The sequence below is a fragment of the Hypanus sabinus genome, chromosome 19 (assembly GCF_030144855.1).
Source record: "Hypanus sabinus isolate sHypSab1 chromosome 19, sHypSab1.hap1, whole genome shotgun sequence".
NCBI lineage: Eukaryota > Metazoa > Chordata > Chondrichthyes > Myliobatiformes > Dasyatidae > Hypanus > Hypanus sabinus.
Genome location: NC_082724.1, coordinates 58,642,212 through 58,665,573, shown reverse-complemented (window position 1 = coordinate 58,665,573; position 23,362 = coordinate 58,642,212). Strand labels below are relative to the sequence as shown.

At 41.0% G+C, this 23,362-nt stretch overlaps 1 protein-coding gene across 2 annotated transcripts in view; it reads left to right on the top strand.

Moving 5' to 3' along the window:
• The window catches only part of ift122 (intraflagellar transport 122 homolog (Chlamydomonas)), a 217,225-nt gene that overhangs the window by 145,276 nt on the left and 48,587 nt on the right, over nucleotides 1-23,362 (top strand). The gene's annotated exons all lie outside the window — the stretch shown is intronic.

Below are 23,362 nucleotides of genomic sequence, written 5' to 3'. Positions count from 1 at the left end.
CTATAAATACTGTATGTTAATAGAATTTGGGGGAAAAACCAGAGCACCTAGAGGAAACCCACACAATAATGGGAAAACTCCGAAACTCCTTACAGACAGCAGCAGAATTTGAGCTTATGTTGCTGACACTGTAATCGCATTATGCTAATCACTACACTGCCCTGTTACCCCCTAAAGAGGATTTGATGGACATATGTGAGAGAAAACAAGTTGCAGGAATAAGGGGGGAGGGGAGTGAGATAGATGTTTCCAATGGGCCACTGGCCTCTTCCTGTGTTGTGTATATATAACAAAGTAACAGCTTGGGTGCACATTCAGCAATTTCCCTGAGAAAGTCTGTTTGCCAAAATGTGTTTCTTCCCATGGGGAACAGGAACTACTGGCATGTGAAATTTAATAGAAAACAGCACAGATATTGGAATTCTAAAACAAAAACACAAGATGTTGGAAATACTCAGCAGGTCTGGCCACATCTGTAGAAAGAGAAATTATTAACATTTAAAGGTGAAGGAGCATCATCAGAATTGGGAAGGAGACAGAGAAAGTTTGTTAAGCTGAAAGTGGGATGTGTCTGATGGTAAAGTTAGGGTGACCATGTATCTTTGGCATATTAGACGTGTACTCCACTGTAAAGACCGACACAAAATAGTCGTTAAATGCCTCAGCCATTTCCTTATCACCCAATATCAATTTCCCCTTCTTGTCTTCCAAGGGACCTACGTTGACTTTAGCTACCCTCTTCTGCTTTATATATTTATAAAATCTTTTGCTATCCGTTTTTATATTTTGTGCTAATTTACTTTCATACTTTATCTTCCCTTTCCTTTTTTCTTGCTTAGTTGTTCTTTATTGCTTTTTAATGTTTTCCCAATCCTCCAGTCTCCCATTACTCTTTGCGACTTTGTACACATGAGCTTTTAATTTGATACTATTTTTTATTTCCTCAGTTATCCAAGGCTGGCTCTCCCCACACTTACTGTCCTTACTTTTGACTGGAATATACTTTTGTTGAGCACTGTGAAATATCTCTTTGAAAGTATTCCACTGTTCCTCAACTGTCCTACCAAATAGCCTGTGCTCCCAGTCCACATTAGCCAACTCCTCCCTCATCCTGTTGTAGTCTCCTTTGTTCAAGCATAATACACTATAGTTGTAACGTTCTCCTTCGCGTGTAACTGATAACGCCGAATTTAACGTCGAGATAAACCAGTTAATAAGAACCAGATCGCAGTAAGATTAACCATTTACTGTTCACTCTTCACATTAACATATGGTGAAAACTGTTGATAAAACAATACAAGATTGATACAGTATTTGTTCCTTCCTTAATATCACATTTCAAGTGTAAATACTTGCAAAGGTGACTATAACTACATTACACTAAGGTGCAGTATACAGGGAGAGTTTACCTGCTCCATTGACTACTTTAAATACACTTCCATGCAAACTATCCGCGACTCTTTAACTAACGAAAGCATAAACATTATCTACCGTCGTTACTTCTAACAGGATCGGCATTAACATCTTAGTTCAATATATCGATTATCTATTAACTTACAGCGTTGCTCTCACTGTGATTTCTCATGCCTGCAAAACTACTTCTGCTCAGGTGTGCCTCGTGGTAAGCCCCCACCCTCGCGCTGATTTCAAACCGGTGTTTTCCCACAAGACGCGGCGAAACCGGATGTGACGTCATCGCATGCCGATATATTTTACATGCAATGAATATACTTTAAACACTTCTAATTCTAACTAGAAAATACTATTGAATGAATTACTAAGCGAAAATATTATAAACTAAATAACTGTCGTAAAGACAGCACACTCCCCGCTTGACCTTCGTAAGGTCACAATGAGCAGAGTACAAAACTTAGTCTCTTAATCAGTCATTGGGTAGAAGTAGAATAACTTCTGTAACTGGCCCTTGGTAAATTTTCACATCGCCTTGGTCGGTAGTCTTCAATTCGATCTTCCTGACATGTCCATCCCCGCTAGGGAATGTAGCAGTGATTCTGGCCGTTGGCCAGATTCCTGTGGGGTTCTGTCCACTTTTGTCTCTGTTGCAACAAAGGTAGATATTTTTGTCTCCAGCGAGGCCAGAACTGATTTGCCAGAGCCTGGACTTGTCTCCATTGCTTTGTGTACAAATCCTTGTCTGAGAAGTCTCCTGGTGGAGGAGGTGCTCCTGCCTTCTGCGTAAGGAGCGTTGATGGCGAAAGTATAAAGGGGTTTTCTGGGTCAGAAGACACAGGTAGGAATGATTGTGCGTTTATAATGGCTGTGACCTCTGCCATTAGGGTGCACAGTACCTCGTGGGCCAATCGGGTGCGTTGCTGCATCTCAGGTTTCCTTTTCTGGGTTTTCCGTAAGGACGTGAACCGTTTGACTGCCTGCTCTTTGTTATCTGGTGAGCGCTGGCGTGGTTCTCTGAAAGGCAATGGGGCAACCCCATTATTTGCTTCATCTCTGAAGACCTTGGTGTCTTTGGGTTTTAAAGAAATGGTATCTTGAGCTGATTGTGCAAGTTTGTTTCCGTGCTCGGTTTGAACGAAAACTGACTGACCTAGCGTCTCGTCGGTTACTTTACGCTTGGTAATGTCTTGTTGTGCTTCTTTAGGGTACACCTCAATGAGGCAGATCTCGGAACAAGAACGGCTTGACTGAGTTTGACCGCAAACTTCTGTACAGTTCGAGCTGACAATTGTTGTCCTGGAGTGAACCTCTCCCTCCCCGCCGTCCTGTTGTGGGGGTGAAGGAGCGTTGTCGGTTCTTTCATTCTTGACTTCATCACGGAGCCGTGAGGGTAAATTTCCTTCCTCGTATGGATGTGATGCAATCGTGACTCTCTGAGGTTCCTCGTAGCTGGGGAAGTTATCGAATACGTATGGAGAGGGGAGACGAGCCTGCCTGTCTATTTGATATTGTACATAGTCGCTTGTGCGTTCCAGTCTGGTCCTTTCTAAAGTAGATCTTACTTCGGTCAGATCACGCGACCCTTCAGCTTCTTCTATGTACTTTGCTTCCGCCATGGCAGCTTCTTCTTCTCTTTCTAGCTGCAGCACTTGCAACTCTGTCGATATTTTTGCCATTTCCAACTGGGTTTCGGCTTCTCTGGCAGCCTTTTCTTTCTGGATTTCGGCTTCTCTGATGGCCCTGGCAGCCTTTTCTTTCTGGATTTCGGCTTCTCTGATGGCCTGTTCTTTCTGGATTTCGGCTTCTCTGATGGCCTGTTCTTTCTGGATTTCGGCTTCTCTGATGGCCTGTTCTTTCTGAATTTCGGCTTCTCTGGCAGCCCTTTCTTTCTGGATTTCGGCTTCTCTGGCAGCCTTTTCTTTCTGGATTTCGGCTTCTCTGGTGGCCAGTTTCATTTTCAAAACTGCTTCTTGTCTGGCGTAACGCAGTCGCACCTTGGCGGCTTCTGCCTTGGCTCTTGCCTGGGTGGACTTACTTGATGTCGGTTTACTGCCCTTGTCACTGGGCGCCATTGACTTGATCCCGGATCGAGCTGACATTGCAGCACTTGGAACACCTGATAACGCCTGGGTGGGCTTACTTGATGTCGGTTTACTGCCCTTGTCGCTGGGCGGTGTCGACTTGATGCTGGATTGAGCTGACATTGCAGCACTTGAAACACCTGATAATGCCGCTTTTTCACTGTAACGTTCTCCTTCGCGTGTAACTGATAACGCCGAATTTAACGTCGAGATAAACCAGTTAATAAGAACCAGATCGCAGTAAGATTAACCATTTACTGTTCACTCTTCACATTAACATATGGTGAAAACTGTTGATAAAACAATACAAGATTGATATAGTATTTGTTCCTTCCTTAATATCACATTTCAAGTGTAAATACTTGCAAAGGTGACTATAACTACATTACACTAAGGTGCAGTATACAGGGAGAGTTTACCTGCTCCATTGACTACTTTAAATACACTTCCATGCAAACTATCCGCGACTCTTTAACTAACGAAAGCATAAACATTATCTACCGTCGTTACTTCTAACAGGATCGGCATTAACATCTTAGTTCAATATATCGATTATCTATTAACTTACAGCGTTGCTCTCACTGTGATTTCTCATGCCTGCAAAACTACTTCTGCTCAGGTGTGCCTCGTGGTAAGCCCCCACCCTTGCGCTAATTTCAAACCGGTGTTTTCCCACAAGACGCGGCGAAACCGGATGTGACGTCATCGCATGCCGATATATTTTACATGCAATGAATATACTTTAAACACTTCTAATTCTAACTAGAAAATACTATTGAATGAATTACTAAGCGAAAATATCATAAACTAAATAACTGTCCTAAAGACAGCACAATAGTTTTAGATCTAACTATTTCATTTTCCATCCGTATACGAAATTCAATCATACTGTGATCACTCTTTCCAAAAGGATCTCTGACTACAAGATTGTTAATCTTACCTGTCGCATTGCACAGGACGAGGTCTAAAATTGCATTTTCCCCTGTATGTTCACCAACATGCTGCTCAAGAAAGCCATCACGGATGCATTCTATGAAGTCCTCCTCAAGACTTCCTTGACCAACCTGATTCACCCAATCTATGTGGAAGCTAAAATCCCCCATGACAACTGCCATTCCATTCTTACAAGCCTCAGTTATTTTTTGGTTATCAGAATATAACCAGAGAATAGAAATGGGCAGAGAGCAGTGGGATAGCGGCGGTGTGGTAGGGGCTGGTGGAGATCAGAGCAGACATGGTTAGGACAGGTGGAGAGAAGGGAGTGAGAGGAGAAGGGAGTATGGGGCAAGTGGAAAGGACTGAAGATATTTCAGTGACTTAAACAGCACATGGTGAGATTCAAAACGCATTTATTATCAAAGCACACGTGTCACTATATACAACAATTAGATTAATTTTCTTGCAGGCATACTCAATAAATCTAATAGCCATAATAGAATCAATGAAAGACTGCACCAACAGGGCAGATAGCGACCACAATAGATGAAGAATCCTTGAAAGTGAGTCCATAGGTAGTGGGAACTGTTCAGTGATGGGCTAAGTGGTTATCCCCTCTGGTTCAGGAGCCCGATGACTGAGGGATAATAATTGTTCCTGAACCTGGTGGTGTGAGACCTGTACCTTCTTTCTGATGGCAGCAGCAGGAAGAGAGCATTACGTGGGCGGTGAGGAGGGAGGGAGGTTGGGGAGGTCATTGATGATTGATGCTGCCTTTCCACGACAACGCATCATGTAGATGTGCTCAATTGTGGGGTCTTTACCTGTGATGGACTGGATCTACCTTTTGTAGGATTTTCGATTCAAGGGTATTAGTGTTTCCATACCAGGCTGTGATGCAGCCAGTTGTATACTCTCCGCCACGCATCTGTAACTTTACTAACTTCTACAGATGTCATGCCAAATCTTCACAAACTCCTAAGGAAGTAGAGGTCCTGCCAAGCTTTCTTTGTAATTACAGCCAGGACAGGTTCTCTGAAATGATAACACAGAGCAATTTAAAGTTGCTAGTGCTCTGCACCTGGGGTTCCCTGATGAGGATTGGCTCATGGACCTTCAGTTTCCTCCTTCTCCTCCTGATGCTTAGTCAGCTCCTTGGTCTTAATGACATTGACTTGTTATTATGGCACCGTCAGCCAGATTTTCAATCTCCCTCCTGTATGCTACTTTGTCACTAACTTTGATTCAGCTTACATTAGTGGTGTTGTCAGCAAACCTAAATAAGACAGTGGCGCTATGCTTAGCCACACAGTCATAAGTGTAAAGTGAATAGAGCAGGGGCTAAGCACACAGCCTTGTGGTGTACCAGTGCTGATGGAGATTGTGGAGGACATGTTGTTACCAATTCAAACTGACTGGGGTCTGCAAGTAAAGAAATCAAGGAAAGGAAGGTGATGGAGTTGTTATATATAAATATATAATTTAATATAAACATGAAGTTCTGCAGGTGCGGAAGTCCAGTTAAAAATGGCACTGGTCATGACCAGCGATATCAGTGGCAAAAAAAAAAACAAAATAAGCTGCTAAATACCTTATTAATAACAAACACAGGAAAATCTGCAGATACTGGAGATCCATAGCAATGCACACAAAATACTGAAGGAACTCAGCAAGCCAGGCAGCATCTATGGAAAAGCATTTTGTGTGTGTGTTGCCTTATTAAAAACACTATTAAAATGATCAACGATAACAATGGAGAGGCAAGAGGTGGCAATGGTGGAGGCAAAGGTGAGAAATGTGAGGCAAGAGGTGGCAGAAGCAGGTATGCAGGGATGGCGCTGTTGAGGCAAGCAAAGATATAGGTGGTGTCAAAAGAGAATAGAGGCGTCCCCAGGAGCGAGGGAAGGCCCAATGTCTGATCAATTTATGCACTGGGCCAAATTGAAAAAGGTCAGGTATAGGCCGAATTGTGGCGACATTATTCAGACCCAGTTGGTCCAAGACCAAGGAGCAACGTGATGTTTAGACAATTTAAGCACTGGGCTAGGTTGAAAATGTCAGGGTGTCAGGAACGGAGGAGAAGCGAGGCTCGATTCTTCTCGCTGTTCTGCAAGGTTTACTCAGTTCTGTGCTGAACTGAGACTGTGGCCTGCTCTGGCTGCAGCGAAGCCTGGCCTCGTGTCTGTGGTTGTATAACCTTTACTCAGCTTTGTAACGAATGGAGCCTGTGGCCTGCTCCAACGATAGTGAGCCTGTATACATGACTTAGGTAAAACTTCAGTTCTGAAGCTCAGTTTTGTTTGCATGATTTGCTTTTTCTTGCTCTCTCTCTGCATTGTGTGTTTGACTTTTTTAATGGGTTCTTTTGAGGTTTCTTTGTCTTGTGGCTGCCTGTAAGGAGGTGAATCTGAAGGTTGTATGATGCGTACATACTTTTGATAATATGTACTTTGAAATGTTGAGCAACACGCACAAAATGCTAGGGGAACTTAGCAATTCAGGCAACATTAATGGAGGGGAAGAAGTGTTAATTTTCTGAGCCAAGACCCCTTCATGACTAGAAAGGAAGGGGGTAGAAGCCAGAATAAGAATGTGAGTGGAGGGAGGAAGTATAAGCTGGCACGTGATAGGCGAGAACAGATGAGAGGTAAGATGGGTGGAGGAGGGGAGATGAAGTAAGAAGCTGGGAGGGGATGGTTGGAAGAAGGGTTAGCGCTGACGAAGAAGGAATCTTTTCAGCTTCATCCGCTTTCGCCGAACTGATATTGTAGCCACGGACACTCACAAGGCCCTAACTATGCCTGCTATTCATTAGCAACCTGCAAGAGTCCATGTTCCAAGCCTGCTCTGGTAACGATCCCCAACTCTTCCACCTCTACATTGATGACTACATTGGTGCTGCTACCTTCATATAAGTTTCTTCAAGTTTGACTCCAGTTTCCACTGGCCTGCAAATTTATTTGGTCAATCTCGATACTTACTTCCCTTTTCTCGATCACTCTGTCTCCATTTCTGGAGAAGGATTATCCACTGATATCTTCAACAAATTATGAACTCTCACAGTTGGCTTAACTGTACCTTTTCCCACTCTGTCACTTGTAAATATGCTATTCCTTACTTTCAGCTTCACTGTCACTAATGCATCTGTTCTCAGGATGAGGCTTTAATTCCAGAGCATCTAAAATGTCTCTTTTTTTTCCAAAGAATGAATTGCTGTTCCTCCACCATCAATGCTGCCCTCAAATGTATCTCCTCCATTTCTCGCACATCTGCCTCACCCCATCATTCAGCTGTCATATTAGGAATAGGCTTTCCGTTGTCTTTACCTAGTACCCCACAAGGCTCTGTACCCAGCACTTCCTTCTCTGTACCTCCCATCATCTCTAACGGGATCCTACCGGGTGGCATATCTTTGTCCACCCCTCCTCTCCACCCAACTCATTTGCTTTCTATAGGGTTTACTGTACATGATTCCCTTGTTCACTTGTCCTTTCTGACTGATCTCCCTCCTAGCACTTATCCCTGCAAGTGGGACAAGTGCTACACCTCTCTCACCACCATTCAGGGCTCCAAGTCCTTCCAGATGAGGCGACACTTCACCTGTGAATCTGTTGGGGTCACCTATTGTATACTGTGCTCCCTTTGTGTCCTTCTCTATGTTGGTGAGACCAGATTGGGGCTGACTTCGTCAAGCACCTCTGTTTGCCACAAAGCAGGGGCTCCCAGAGCCACCCATTTTAATTCAACTTCCCATTCCCATGCTGACATGTCTGTCTGTGGCCTCCTCTACTGCCATGATGATGGCCAAACACAGGCTGAAGAAGTCGCTCTTGGTATACTGTCTGGGTAGACAACAACCTGACAGCATAAACATGGATTTTCCAACTTCTGATAATTTTTCCTCCCTCCCTTTTTTCTTCATTCCTCATTCTGGTTACCCTCTCACCCCTTCTCAACACCCATGTCTCTCTCTAATTACACTCTTCCTTCCCTTTCTTCCATGCTCTATTGTCCTCTCCTATCAGACGACTCCTTCTTCAACTCTTTACCTCTTCCATCCTCACCACGCAGAACATGATTTCCTCTCGCTGCTGCCATCAGGAAGAAAGTACAAGAGCCTCAGAACTCACAGCATCAGGTTCAGGAACAGTTATTACCTGTTGACCATGGCTCTCAAACCAAAGGGGATGACTCAATGTCATTTGCTCCATCGTTGAAATGTCCCCACACCCTATGGACGCACTTTTAGAACATAGAACATAGAAAATCTACAGCACAATACCGGCCCTTCGGCCCACAAAGTTGTGCCGAACATATCCCTACCTTAGAAATTACCAGGCTTATCCATAGTCCTCTATTTTTTTAAGCTCCATGTATCTATCCAAATGACCCTACCGTATCCGCCTCCACCACCATTGCCGGCAGCCCATTCCACACACTCACCACTCTCTGTGTGAAAAACTTACCCCAGACATCTCCTCTGTACCTACTCCCAAGCACCTTAAACCTGTGCCCTCTTGTGGCAACCATTTCAGCCCTGGAAAAAAGTCTCTGACTATCCACACGATCAATGCCTCTCATCATCTTATACACCTCAATCGGGTCAGCTCTCATCCTCCGTCGTTCCAAGGAGAAAAGGCCGAGTTCAGTCAACCTGTTCTCATAAGGCATGCTCCCCAATCCAGGCAACATCCTTGTAAATCTTCCCTGCACCCTTTCTATGGCTTCCACATCCTTCTTGTAGTGAGGTGACCAGAACTGAGCGCAGTACTCCAAGTGGGGTCTGACCAGGGTCCTATATTACCTCTTGGATCCTAAATTCAATTCCAAGATTGATGAAGGCCAATACACCATATGCCTTCTTTTTTTGTCTTCTGATATTGTTAGGTGATCTACGGCCTTTTGCAAAACCCGTTTGATCCTCTTTTGTGATAAAAGGAGACACAGTTTCTAATCACAACGCTAAGGTTTTAGATAAGATTTTAAAGTCAACATTTAACAATGAAATAGGCCTGCAGGAAGCACAGTCTTCAGGGCTCTTTTCTTTTTTAAGAATTAGGGAAATATTAGCTTCTCTCAATGAAGATGGGAGGAGACCACAGTTAAATGCATGTTTGAACATGCTTAGCACAGGCTCTGATAATAGCCCGGTAACTCTTTATAGAGTTCAATAGACAATAGACAGTAGGTGCAGGAGTAGGCCATTTGGCCCTTCTAGCCAGCACTGCCATTTACTGTGATCATGGCTGATCATACACAATTAGTACCCCGTCCCTGCCCTCTCCCCATATCCCTTGACCCCACTATCTATAAGAGCTCTATCTAACTCTCTCTTGAATGCATCCAGAGACTTGGTCTCCACTGCCTTCTGGGGCAGAGCATTCCACATATCCACCACTCTCTGGGTGAAAAAGTTTTCCGTATCTCTGTTCTAAATGGCCTACCCCATATTCTTAAACTGTGGCCTCTAGTGCTGGACTCACCCATCAGCAGGAACATGCTTCCTGCCTCCAGCGTGTCCAATCCCTTAATAATCTTATATGTTTCAATCAGATCCCCTCTCATCCTTCTAAATTCCAGTGTATACAAGCCCAGTCGCTCCAATCTTTCAACATATGACAGTCCCGCCATTCCGGGAATTAACCTTGTGAACCTACGCTGCACTCCCTCAATAGCAAGAATGTCCTTCCTCAAATTTGGAGACCAAAACTGCACACAATACTCCAGGTGAGGTCTCACCAGGGCCCTGTACAGCTGCAGAAGGACCTCTTTACTCCTATACTCAATTCCTCTTGTTATAAAGACCAGCATGCCATTAACATTCTTCACTGCCTGCTGTACCTGCATGCTTGCTTTCATTAGCTGATGTACAAGAACACCTAGGTCTCATTGTACTTCCCCTTTTCCTAACTTGACTCCATTTAGATAGTAATCTGCCTTCCTGTTCTTGCCACCAAAGTGGATAACCTCACATTTATCCACATTAAACTGCATCAGCCATACATTTGCCCACTCACCCAACCTGTCCAAGTCACCCTTCATTCTCATAACATCCTCCTGACATTTCACACTGCCACCCAGCTTTCACTAGTGAGTCCATCAGGACCAGGGCCTTCCCACTATGGAGCTATCTCACAGCTTCTTGTATCTCATGTATAGATAATGGAACATTGAGTGAGGGACTCTTGTTCAAAAGAAATGCCTGGGAGATCTAAATTCCTGAAAAAGGTCTCCATCTTAGATTGTCCATCAACCATATGCCACCTTAACCACAGAGTCAACTTGCACAGCTGCTTTGAGCATCCTGTGGACTCAGACCCCAAGATCCGACTCCTCATCTCATGTTCTTGATATTTATTGCTTATTTATTTGTTATTATTGTTTCTTTCTTTATGTATTTGCACAGTTTGTTGACTTTTGGACACTGGTTGAAGCCCAAGTTGGTGAAGTCTTTCATTGATTCTGTTATGATTATTATTCTGCAGATTTAGTGAATGTGCCCGCAAGAATATGAATATCAAAGTTGCATATGTTGGCATAGAACCATAGAACATTACAACATAATACAGGCCCTTCAGCCCTCCATGTTGTGCTGACCCATATAATCCTTAAAAAAAAAGCACTAAACCCACACTACCCCATAATCCTCTATTTTTCTTTCATCCATGTGCCTGTCCAAGAGGCTCTTAAATACCCTTAATGCTTTAGCCTCCAGCACCATCCCTGGCAAGTCATTCCAGGCACTCACAATCCTCTGTGTAAAAAAAAACTTACCCCGATGTCTCCCCTAAACTTCCCTCCTTTAATTTTGTACATATGCCCTCTAGTGTTTGCTATTGGTGCCCTGGGAAAACAGGTACTGACTATCCACCCTAACTATGCCTCTCATAATCTTGTAGACCTCTATTAAGTCCCCTCTCATTCTTCTACGCTCCAAAGAGAAAAGTCCCAGCTCTGCTAACCTTGCTTCATATGACTTGTTCTCCAAAGCAGGCAACATCCTGGTAAATCTCCTCTGCACCCTCTCCATAGCTTCCACATCCTTCCTATAATGAGGTGATGAGAATTGAACACAATACTCTAAGTGCATTCTCACCAGAGATTTGTAGAGTTGCAACATGACCTCTCTATTCTTGAACTCAGTCTCCCTGTTAATGAAGCCTAGCATCCCATAGGCCTTCTTAACTACCCTATCAACCTGCGCAGCAACCTTGAGGGATGTATGGATTTGAACTCCAAGATCCCTTTGTCCATCCACACTATTAAGTAGCTGACCATTAATCCTGTACTCATTCTTCTGGTTTGTCCTTCCAAAATGCATCACCACACACTTATCCAGATTGAACTCCATTTGCCATTTTTCTGCCCAACTCTGCAGCCTGTCTATATCCTCTTGTAACCTTCAACAACCTGGAGCTCCATCCACAACTCCTTCAATCTTCAGGTCATCCGCAAACTTACTCACCCATCCTTCTGCCTCTGCATCCAGGTCATTTATAAAAATCACTAATTGCAGGGGTCCCAGGACAGATCCCTGCGGCACTCCACTAGTCACCGACCTCCAGGTAGAATACTTTCCTTCCACAACTACCCTCTGCTTTCTTCCTTTAAGCCAATTTTTTAATCTAAACAGCCAAGGTTCCACTTATCCCATGCCTCATGACTTTCTGGATGTGTCTCTCGTGAGGGACCTTGTCAAATGCCTTGGTAAAGACCATGTAGACCACATCCACTGCCCTACCCTCATCAATTTCTTTTGTTACCTCTTCAAAAAACTCAATCAGGCTCGTGAGGCATGATCTTCCCTTTACAAAGCCATGTTGACTATCCATGACTAGACTGTACTTCTCCAAATACTTGTAGATCCTATCCTTAAGAATCCTTTCCAGTAGTTTGCAGACCACTGACATAAGACTGACTGGTCTATAGTTCCCTGGTTTCTACCTATTACCTTTTTTAAACAAGGGAACTACATTTGCCATTGTCCAGTCCTCCGGCACTTCCCCTGTAGAGGTTTCAAAGATCATAGCTAATGCTCCAGCGATCTCTCAATTCCCAACTCTGGCATATATGTACTTTGTTAAAAAAAAAATTGCTTTGAACTTTGAACCTATCCTCTCCAGCTTCTTTATTCTCCATACCCAACCACCCACATTCCTTCTCACCTATCACCTTCCAGCTTTCATTCCTTCCTCCTCCCCCTCTACCTCTTATCCTGGATTCTGCCCCCTTCTTTTCTGATGAAATATCTCAGCCCAAAAACCTCCATAGACGCTGTCTGACTTGTTGAGTTATAATAGAACATTGAACAATGTTGAACAACAGGCTCTTTGGCCCACGATGTTATGCCAATTTAACCAACTTTAAGATCCTCCTTAGCCCTCCATTTTTTTATTTTGTTATCATCCATGTGCCTATCAGAGAGCTTCTTAAGTGCCCCTAATGTATCTGCCTCTACTACTGCCCCTTGCAGGGCATTCCACACACCCACCATTTTCTGCGTAAAGTAAAAAACAACAACAGCTTGCCTCTGACGTGCACCCTATACTTTTCTCCAATATCCTTAAAGTTAGCTCATGGTTCTTCCAGCATGTTGTGTTGCTCTAATGTAACATAACTTTAATTGATCAATTAATTAAATAGTGAAGAATAAATGCTTAAAACAGAATATTTCAGTTGCTGGAAATCAGAAATGAAGGTGGAAAGTCCAAGGAATTCTATTTGCTCTTCATTGGTTTCTTGTTCTCTATGTCTCCCTGCATGCTGTATCTCTAAATAAAAATAAATAAATAATATCAAGGTAGTGCAAAGGCAAAATACAGATTATTGTTCCAGTGAAAGTGCAGGTAGACAAATAAAGTGCAAAGGCACCATTAGGGAGAAAGTGAGATCAAGAGGTCCATTTTTGGTCATAACAGTGCAATAGAAGCTATCCTTGAGCTTGGTGGCACATGTTTCCAAGCTTTTCTCCCTTCTGCCCAGTGTAAGGGGGAGAAGAGAATGAGCAGGGTGGCTACTTCACAAAGTCACCAATTTCTCGCATTCTTGGGCAGAATAGTTGCTATATACTTAATTCGCATGAATAGGATGCTTTTTATGAAGAGAATATGTTAAGTTTCTTTACCCTTCTGAAGATGTAGAGGGACCAGAGAGCTCTCTTGGTCACAATATCTATATGGTTAGATGAGGACAAGCCACTAGTGATGTTCACTCCTAGTAACTTGAAGTTTTCAACCCTCCCAACCTCAGCATCATTGATGTGAATGTGAGTGTGTGCAATGCCTCCCTTCCTGAAGTTTATGACCAGCTCTTTAGTTTTGCTGTGCTTGAGGGAAATGTTGTCATGGCACCACATCACTAGCTTTCTATCTTCTTCCAGGCCTTCTGTAATCACCCAGGGAACTCTTCACCTACTGTGGTTACCTGAGTCAACAGTATGCTCAGCCCCAGTGTGGACTTGTGCCATCCACTGTTGCACATTTCCCTTTCCCTAATATACAGCAATATGTACCTAAGGTTTCCTGCCTGAGTAAGGGTTATTGAGCAGTGCCAGGAGTACTTGCCATTCCTGTCCTACAGGGCAAGAGGTTGTCACCTGTCTCTGGAGTCTTACTGCTACAAGTCTCATAAAGGTTTCTGCAATGTCTCAAGGGCGAGGTCCATTGGTTGGTGAATCAGCAGGGATGTCCCCTTGCTCCCCCCCACAAAAAAAAACTCCTCTCCCTTTTTATTTTGACAATGATCTTTCCATAAAGCATACAAGGCAACAGTGGGTAACACATCCAGTCATTCCTTTGGGATGTCTGCCTTGACCAGGGCCAAAATGTCTCCTTATAGTTTAGGCAGGAACCCCTCCCTTCTGCTTCTCTATCTTCCTCACTCAGCTACAAGCCCCACCTATATGTGCCAAACTCACCAAGAGTTTGATAGCCCCTACTGTCCTCCCTTCCTAAAAGGAGCAGTTTTATTTCTTTCAGATGCGGACCTGCCATTTTTACTAGATACCTTACCTTCCATAGTTGAGGTGAAGCTTTGATCCTCTGGTAGGCCATCCACACCCTTATAAATCCCAGTGATCAGGGCCCAAGGAGAGAGCCTTAGTCCACTCCTCTGCTCTGTTCACTCTTCTCAAGACTTTAAATCCCAGTCTAACAGGGAGGGATGCTTATCCTTTACCATTGCAGCTATTCTCTCCCACAAACATTATTCCTCCTTACCCATTCCCCCATAGGGCATTGTTTATCTCATGGTTTGATGACATTCCTCCCTCCTGGTTGGATAAGATCACTCCACTCTCTCCGAATCCTATATTCTTTACAGCCATACCGCTAATGGTCATCTGATTTCTGTCTGTACCGATACCCCAGCTCTACCAATTCCTTGGAGGAATAGTCCCTAGTTATCAGTGGGTTGGTCACCGTTATGGGTCTCCACTTGTACTTTTCCTCTAGTAGGTGGTTGACACATTAACCTGGAGTACCGGATTGTACAGGAGTGCCAGGAGATCCTGAGGGTGCTTGGAGAGCAAGATTGGTCAGAGTAAGTTTCTGTAGATGTAGTAACCCTAGTTGGGCTTTCGAGAGCTGGGGGGCATATAGACTTTTCACCCTCTCATCCTGAATCTCCCCATCAAACCAAATATTAGCATCCCAGGTATTTGGGTCATTACTCCATAAGATCGCCCTCCATTGGTTCCAGTCATCAATTAGCCCTTTGTGCTGCTTCCTGCTATCAGAACTTGGCCAGGTGGCAGGCAATTTTGACAGTTTTTTCCTCCATCTCCTCAGCCCAGGACTGCGCCGACAGGGTCATGCAGCACTGATTCAGTACTCCACTTCATTTTTAAGATACCCTATTTCCTGTTTTTTCTGAGAGATTGTCTAGTTTATAATGTTGTTGCTTTAGAATGGCCAATGGCGGGCTCCCCCTCTTGTTTGGGAACCCTAACCCATTTAGTACAGACACGAGAAGGTGTCCAATCCACCATCTTGTTCATCCAATCCACTGGTGCACCATGATCGGCCAGCAACTTGGCCAGGCTGCCAAACCCCACATATTGGCAAACTCAGTATTCTTCACATGGGTGTGGTCTTCCTTCTTCCTCTAACTTCTAAACTTTCTATTGTAACTGCCAGATACTTTGCCGACTACAAAATGTTTTGTAAAAAAAAAAGTTCTCGTATTTAACTTGATGAAACAGAAAGACACAAACCCCAAGTATCTACTTAGAACGGAATAGAGCAAGCATTAAAATACTTATCTAGGCGAGTGCAGGTCCCTCTCACTGTAGGTTCTGTTCTCCCGTGGCACTATTCACAACCAGCCCATCGGTGAAGTCCTGAAAAACGCCAATCAAGGCCCCCGACTGCTCTACTTTTATACCTTTTCCATTGATATGAAATGCTGCAGTAAATGGACCAACACATAGCACCATCTCAAACCACCGAGCCAGAAATAATCATCACCTGTCACACTTCACAAGTCCCACCCCCATGTTTATCTAGCATTCATGTTCCCATAGCTATCCCCACAGTTCTGCTTCTCATGGTGTGTTCCCATAGAAGTAACCAAAGCTCCTGCAGCCAGTTCTGTTACATTCAGGGTCACAGTGGTAGTGAGACATTTGACTAAGCATAAAGGTTAACAATACAACAGGCAAGGTTTATTCCTTGGAATGTAGAAGACTGAGAGGTGATCTTATAGAGATGTACAAAATCATGAGGGGCATAGGGTGAGTGCATTCAGTCTTTATCCCCGGGGTTGCAGGAAAGAGGGCATAGGTTTAAGGTGAGAGGGAAAGATTTAATAGGAACTTGAGAGACAACACCATTTATGCAAAGGCAGTTATGTATGTGGAATGTGCTGAGGTAAATACAGTAAGTTTTTTTAAAAAACAGCTCAGACAGTATAGGAAAGATTTAGAATCATATGGGCCAATTTCATGAGATAACTTGTTCATCATAGGCCATTTGGGCTCAAGTGCCTATTTCCATGCTGTATAACTCTATCACTTTTTGACTGTTTTGGTTTCCATATCCAAGTAAAGATAAGCTTCGAAAGAAGGTAGCAGAGGTCCAATAGACTGATTTAACCAGATAGAAACATAGAAAACATACAGCACAATACAGGCCCTTCAGCCCTCAAAGCTGTGCCGAACATGTCCCTACCATTTCTAAGCTCCATGTAGCCATCCAGGAGTCTCTTATAAGAATGTATCGTTTCCGCTTCCACTGCCGCCGCCATAAGCCCATTCCACTCTCTGCGTAAAAAAACTTACCCCTGACATCTCCTCTGTGCCTACTTCCTTTCTTTCTTTCTCAATCTTTTTATTATTATTAATGTGGACAAAATACAAATGATATATTAATAAAAAAATTACAAACATACAAATTCCATTACAGATGAAAAAAGACATAAACAATAGTTACAGTATAAATGGATTTACCAAGACATAAACGATACGGTATATGTATGAACATGGTAAGTCTAGATATTTCATAATATATGGTATAAAAAAACAGAAAAAAGAAAAAAAATAAATATAATGCAAAATTTATTAATCTACTAATCTAATGACTAATAAAGAAGAAAAAAGCAAAAAAAAGAAGAAAAAAAGAAACGGGAGCAAAAAAAGGGCTGTTTATAATATCTCACAAGAATAAATATTCATCAATGCTGTCACTTCCGGTCCTCTCAACATACATAAGCTAAAAGCTGGAAAGTCAAATGAATTTGGAACGGGGGTCATATTACATCATATGAAAATATTGAATAAATGGTCTCCATATCTTTTCAAATTTAATAGAGATATCAAAAACACCACTTCTAATTTTTTCTAAATTTAAACATAACATAGTTTGAGAGAACCAATTAAATACAGTGGGAAGGTTAATTTCCTTCCAATTCAACAATATAGATCTTCTAGCCATCAGAGATAGCCATCATTCGACGGGCGGAAGAAGATAAATGCAGTGAGTCCATCATTGGTAAACCAAAGATTGTGGTAATAGGACGAAGTTGTAAATCAATATTCAAAACCACAGAGATAATATCAAAAATATCTTTCCACTATTTTCTCAAAAGCGGACATGACCAGAACATATGAGTTAAAGACGCGATTTCAGATTGACATCTATCACAAATAGGATTTATATAAGAGTAAAAATGAGCTAATTTATCCTTGGACATATGGGCCCTATGTACGACCTTAAATTGTATTAATGAATGTTTGGCACATATCGATGATGTCTTAACTAATTGAAGAATTCTATCCCAATTCTCACTAGGAATAATAAGGTTAAGCTCTCTTTCCCAATCCTTTTTGGTCTTATAAAGGGGCTCTGAACATATCTTCATAATTATATTGTAAAGTTTTGAAATAAGCCCTTTTTGAAAATGGTCTAATTCAAACAAACTCTCCAAAATATCTGAAGGCACAAAATTTGGAAATGTAGGGAGTACAGTACTTAAAAAATGTCTAATCTGTAAATATCTAAAAAAATGAAATCTAGGCAAGTTATACTTGTTGGATAATTGCTCAAAAGACATAAAACAATTGTCCAAAAATAAATCAGAAAATCTTAGCAATCCCTTAATTTTCCAAGCCAAATAAGCTTGATTTATAATGGAAGGGTGGAAAAAGCAATTAAATACAATAGGACTATTTAAAACAAATTGAGTCAACCCGAAAAATTTCCGAAATTGAAACCATATACGTAAAGTATGTTTAATTATTGGGTCATCAATTTGTTTCGGCAATTTAGAGAGAGCAAAAGGGAGAGAAGTCCCTAAAATAGAATCCAGAGCATAACCTGATACAGATTTAATTTCTAAACTCACCCAATGAGGGCCAAAAGATCCACCCCAATCTTTCAACCAACATGACAAATATCTAATATTAACTGCCCAATAATAAAATCTGAAATTAGGTAATGCTAACCCACCTTCCTTCTTTGTCTTCTGTAAATGTATTTTACCTAACCTGGGATTTTTATTCTGCCATATATATGAGGAAATTTTTGAATCAACATTAGTAAAAAAAGATTTCGGAATAAAAATTGGTACCGCTTGAAAAATATATAAAAACTTAGGTAAAATAACCATCTTTATGGCATTAATCCTGCCTATTAGAGATAAAGATAATGGTGCTCACTTAGTAAACAAGCCTTTAATCTGATCAATTAAGGGTAAAAAATTAAACCTAAATAAATCTTTATGGTTTTTTGTGATTTTGATCCCTAAATAAATAAAAGAGTCATTAACTAATTTAAAAGGTAAATTTCCATATATTGGGATCTGTCTATTCAAAGGAAACAATTCACTCTTATTAAGATTTAACTTATACCCAGAAAACTCACTAAATTGAGCCAACAATGATAAAACTGCTGTAATAGATTTCTCAGGGTTAGAAATGAATAATAATAAATCATCTGCATACAAAGATAACTTATGAATGTCTGTCCCACAATTAATACCCAAAATATCCTGTGATTCTCTGATGGCAATTGCCAAAGGTTCTAAGCCAATGTTAAATAGTAATGGACTAAGAGGACATCCTTGTCTAGTGCCCCGAAATAGCAAAAAAAGGGAAATCTTTGATTATTGGTAAACACTGAGGCTACTGGAGTGTGATAAATCAATTTAATCCAAGAAATGAATGTCGGACTAAAATTAAACTTCTCCAACACATTAAATAAGTAAGGCCATTCAACTCTGTTAAATGCTTTCTCCGCATCTAATGAAATCACGCATTCTGAAATGTCATGTGAGGGAGTATAAACAATATTCAGTAATCTCCTAACGTTGAAGAAAGAATAGCGATTTTTAATAAAACCAGTTTGATCTTCTGAAATAATTTTGGGTAATACCTTCTCCAATCTGGATGCCAGTAACTTGGAAAAAATCTTGGAGTCTACATTCAATAAAGATATTGGTCTGTAGGATGCACAGTCAGTAGGGTCTTTATCTTTCTTCAATATTAGAGAAATGGAAGCTCTATAAAAAGATTGTGGCAAATTCCCCAATCTAATTGCTTCCTCAAAAACCTTACATAACCAAGGAGAAAGAGTAGCGGAAAAAAATTTTAAAAATTCTACTGTATACCTATCTGGACCTGGTGCTTTCCCAGAATTCATTGAGGAAATAGCCCCTTTAATTTCTACATCCGTAATAGGAGTATCTAATATTGAAAGATCATCGGATGATAATCTTGGGAAATTTAATTTCCCAAGAAAATCACACATGGTATTACGATCCTGAGGGAATTCAGATTGATACAGGGAGGTATAGAAGTCTTGAAATGCCTTATTTATCTCATCATGATTAACTGTCAAATTCCCATTCTGCTGACGAATCTTAGTGATTTGACGTTTAACCAAAGCATTCTTCAATTGACTAGCTAACAGTTTACCAGATTTATCACTATGTATATAAAAATCAGATCTGGTTTTCATTAATTGATTTTCAATCAGAGATGTAAGTAATAAACTATGTTCCATTTGAAGTTCAACCCTTTGTTTGTAAAGCTCCTTACTAGGAGTGATCGAATATTTCTTATCAATCTCTTTAATTTTATCGACCAATAAAAGAGTTTCCTTCTTAATATGTTTTCTCAAACCAACGGACTAAGAGATAATCTGTCCACGTATATACGCTTTAAAAGTGTCCCAAAGTGTTCCGCAGGAGATATCATCTGTGGAATTAGTTGAAAAGAAGAAATCGATCTGCTCCTTCATAAATTTTATAAAGTCCGAGGCCTGCAATAAGGTAGAGTCAAATCGCCATTGTCTGGCATTAGAAACTGTATCCGTAAATTTGATAGAAAGTATTAATGGAGCATGGTCAGAGATAGCTATAATATTATAATTTCAACCGATTACCGATGGAATAAAACAAGGGTCTACAAAAAAATAATCAATTCTCGAATAAGAATGATAAACATGTGAGAAAAAAGAAAACTCTTTGTCGTTAGGATGCCGAAATCTCCAAACATCAAAAACTCCATTATCAATCAAAAAGGAGTTAATACAAGTGGCCGACTTATTAGGTAAAGTCTGAATAGATAAAGATTTATCCATCAAAGGATTTAAACAACAATTAAAGTCACCACCCATTATTAACTTATATTCATTTAGATTGGGTAAAGAAGTAAATAAGGACTTAAAAAAGTCAGGACAATCCACATTTGGAGCATAAACATTAACCAAAGCAACCTTTTTATTACAAAGTAAACCCATAATTAACAAAAATCTAGCATTCGGATCCGAAAAGATATCATGTTGAACAAATGGAATAGAGGAGTCAATAAAAATTGAAACTCCTTTTACTTTGGCGTTCGAATGTGCAAGATACTGCTCACCCCGCCAAAACCTAAAAAAGCGAAATTTGTCCTCCTTCCCCACATGAGTTTCTTGTACAAAAATGATATGAGCATTAAGTCTTTGGAATACTTTGAAAATCTTCTTTCGTTTAATCAGATGACTTAAACCATTAGTATTCCAAGACACAAAATTAATGGTCTGAGCCATAATTCTAAAATCAACCCTTTGGTATAGAAAGGGTTAACCAACTTGTAAACTCATGCACACGGAAGAGGAACAAAAGTAAAGAGAGGACCCGGAAGTGACGACAACGCAGACATATTTGAAGTTCAAAAACAGCCCAAATGAAAAAACTAAAACAAACTGATGGAGAAAAAATAAAATTAGAAAACAGACCATCCCCCACCCCCCAAGAAAAAGAGAAAAAGCCAAAATATGGCTTGAAAAAGGAAAGAATGAGACTAATTCTACCCCCATGTCAGCAGAAGACCACTCAATATATAAAGGATATATATTTTAAAAAAAACCACCCCAACTTTAAAAATTAAAATCGCTATACTAAAAACCATACTTCTAAATATAATTAGTTGTAAAAAATAAGAATATAGTCACTAAAAGCTTATAAATCGGGCTATAGCCCAGACAAAACAAAAAATATTTAAGCTATGATAAGCGATGCATTGCGGGAAGAAGACGAGAGAAAAAAAAATAATGCCATCTTAAACAAAACCAAAAATCTTTTTCAAAAAACCACCATCTTAATCAAAAAGAATTCACCTTCAAAGGGTTCAAAATATACCTTCGAAGGAACAAAATTAATAGTCAAGAATATAGTATAATGGTTAAAGTGTATAAAACAGAGCAATTGATATGAAGAAAACATCCTTTAACTTAAATATAAAGTATAGGATAAACCTACACCAATAACCAGAGGTTAATTCTGGTTTAAGAAATCGAGAACCATCTTACACGATCAGAATCGTTCACTTATTAGAGACTGGTGTCTGTAGCAGTAGGGAAGTTCTTCTCCAGATAACTTCTCGCTTCAGATATAGAAAGGAAAACCTGACGTGGAACATTCGGCGGAGAGATTCGAAGCTTCTCAGGGTATAGGAGCGCAGGTTTCAGATTTTTCTCATAACATTCAGCCATCAGCGGTTTGAAAAGAAGCCTTTTTTTCATAAGATCAAGGCTAAAATCTTCAACCAAACGGAAGTAGTGCTCTTGAAATTTAACCATTCCTGCCTGCCGAGCCGCACGAATAAGTTGTTCTTTATCGTGTGCATAATGAAACCCGACAATTACAACCAAAGGTTTATCTGTAGCACTCGGTGATCGACGCCGAATTCTATGTGCGCAATCCAATAATGGAGGGTTATTTGGGAAAATCGATAGAAACGCTTCTTTTAATAGTTGAGCAAAATATTTTGAAGGGTCTTCTTTTTCTATGCCATCTGGAAGACCAAGTATACGTAGGTTCTGTCTCCTGGACCGATTCTCAAAATCGACACTCATGGCTTTAAGTGCTTCCACCAGTTTAATGGTCGAAATTAAATCCTGTTGCAGTTTTTCAATAGTCAAATCTCGTTTCCGAGCATCTTCTTGCAGAGATGTGATAAGAGCTTGCTGCTGGTTAATTACTAAATCCGTCTTAACCATGTAATCTTGAAAAGCCTTTATATCTTGTTTAAAAAATTGTTGTAGTTCATCAAATTTTTTTGTCCAAAACCTCCATAAACAATTCATAAGTTAATTGAGTGTGTTGTGGCGGAGCCTGCTTCTTTCCGTTACCGTTCGGATTGTGCCCAGGTTCTCGTCCTTTAGACCTGAGAGACATTTCTGTTTGCATATCTTCAAAAATTCACGACAAAATCTTAACAGTAAGTTCAAAAAAAAATAACAAAGAAACTTTCGGTGTAGGTAAAAATAAGCTGGATAAGGGTGATCAAAGGTTAAAAAAAAAGTAAAGGTTATGGAGCGAATCCAAAACAGTACTCACTCCATGAGCGTCTCCCACTGACTCCTATACCTACTTCCAAGTACCTTAAAACTATGCCCTCTCGTGCTAGCCATTTTAGCCCTGGGAAAAAGCCTCTGACTATCCACACGATCAATGCCTCTCATTATCTTGTATACCTCTATTAGATCACCTCTCATCCTCCACCTCTCCAAGGAGAAAAGGGCGAGTTCAATCAACCTATTCTCATAAGGCATGCTCCCAAATCCAGGCAAAATCCTTGTAAATCTCCTCTGCACCCTTTCTATGGTTTCCACGCCCTTCCTCTAGTGAGACAACCAGAATTGCCCACATTACTCCAAGTGGGGTCTGACCAGGGTCCTATATAGATGCAACATTACCTCTCAGCTCTTAAACTGAATCCCAAGATTGATAAAGGCCAATGTACCATAATCCTTCTTAACCACAGAGTCAACCTGCGCAGCTGCTTTGGGCGTCCGATGGACTCCGACCCCAAGATCTCTCTGATCCTCCACACTGCCAAGAGTCTTCCCATTAATGCTATATTCTGCCATCATATTTGACCTACCAAAATGAACCACCTCACACTTATCTGGGTTGAACTCCATCTGTCACTTCTCAACTCAGTTTTGCAT